The sequence below is a fragment of the Schistocerca americana genome, chromosome 6 (genome assembly GCF_021461395.2).
Source record: "Schistocerca americana isolate TAMUIC-IGC-003095 chromosome 6, iqSchAmer2.1, whole genome shotgun sequence".
Lineage (NCBI taxonomy): Eukaryota > Metazoa > Arthropoda > Insecta > Orthoptera > Acrididae > Schistocerca > Schistocerca americana.
The window spans coordinates 38559839-38561572 of record NC_060124.1 but is presented as its reverse complement, the minus strand read 5'-3'; the positions used below and the strand labels follow the sequence as shown (position 1 = coordinate 38561572).

General features: G+C 47.2%; 1 pseudogene; it reads left to right on the top strand.

Annotated features, from left to right (window-relative positions):
- The first annotated feature begins 646 nt into the window (after positions 1-646).
- On the top strand, positions 647-764 carry LOC124621123 (annotated as a pseudogene).
- Positions 765-1734: the final 970 nt, after the last annotated feature.

Genomic DNA, 1734 nt, shown 5'->3' with positions numbered 1-1734 from the left:
ACAACGTTTTATTGCAACGGCATAGCATAACGCAGATTAAGGCTCACTGCCCACGCAACGTCTCAAACTTTCAACAGAGCGATTCCTCATTGGCTCCATTCCTCGTGAATTGGGGTTTTGTGCCGTAAGTGCTGTAGACATGTAACTCGGCTATCTTCTTCGATAGCAACATCATTAAAGCAGATCTTTGTATATCGGCTACACAGGCACCAAACCATCGTTCTATTAAAAATTTACTGTTGTTACATATTCGTAACTAAAAAAGTTACAAGAAAGGTACTCAAACTAGTAGATGTCCCATTGGTTGGTTGGATTGTTTGGGAGAGGAGACCAAACAGCGAGGTCATCGGTCTCATCGGATTAGGGAAGGACGGGGAAGGAAGTCGGCCGTGCCCTTTCAAAGGAACCATCCCGGCATTTGCCCGGAGGGAAATCACGGAAAACTTAAATCGGGATGGCCGGACGCGGGATTGAACCGCCGACCTCCCGAATGCAAGTCCAGTGTGCTAACCACTGCACCACCTCGCTTGGTGTGTCCCACTGACACCTGAACAACATATGAAAAGTTATTTGGGTACTGAAGATATATTGCACAGCCTGTATTTACACTTTATTCATTTTTGTGTGTGTGCTTTTCAATCACTTTGGCAACGGCCTTGCCACAGTGGATACACCGGTTCCCGTGAGATCACCGAAGTTAAACGCTGTCTGGCGTGGCCGGAACTTGGATGGGTGACCATCCGTGTCGCCATGCGCTGTTGCCATTTTTCTGGGTGCACTCTGCCTCGTGATGCCAATTGCGGAGCTTCTCGACCGAATAGTAGCGGCTCCGGTCAAAGAAAACCATCATAATGACCCTCCTATCCGCATCCTCAATGAGGATGACACGGCGGTCGGACGGTCCCGATGGGCCACTTGTGACCTGAAGACGGAGTGCATTTTCAATCACTTTAGTTTAACACTGGGATATTCCCTGTATCAAAGCCACGGTTATTTCCATTTCCCCATCCCTCTGTGACAGACGTTTATTTTTACTTTTATTAGGCTTCAGTCAGAGCCTGTTTCACGGTATAGATTATGCCATATAATAGATTTCATCCCATCCCTATTGTCTTGTGATTATGACTCGTCAACCTCTCAATTTTCTCCGCGTCTTCTTGCCGAAGGCCACGGCACACACTGTCATTTAGCTCTGTGGTCCAGCTGCTTTGGATCCCTCAAGTTGCGCAAGAGAAATCACCTCAAAGGTGATCGAGCACTCCTAGGACAATGGCGTTTCTCCTGGCAACATAAGAACAACACTGCATCTATCGCTTCTTAATCAACCGTATTACCTCGTAAGCGCTCCGGCCAGTAACGCGGCCTGGCGCCTACGGTAAAGGTTTCGTATACTGACCGTGAGAGAATTTTACACAGGCCTCGTCATTGCCGATCCCGCAGAGCAGTGAGAGTAGATTAAAACAACCGGTTCTCGTGTGAAACTAGATTCCCTTCCAGAGATATCTGCACACTTGGTCACTGGCGAATTCTTCTCTGTGTCGACATTGTTGTGGTGGCTTGCTGCTCTTCTCCAACACGCCACCAACTATCGGTTATCATATGCACTGCGGGCAGCAATAAAGGCAGTGTTACAGGAGAATACGCATTCGGCAATTATAACGAGAGAGCAGAGCACTGCAATAAATTTCAAATAGTAACAAAAATACGTTGGTCAAAATATGACAAGAGAAGGAA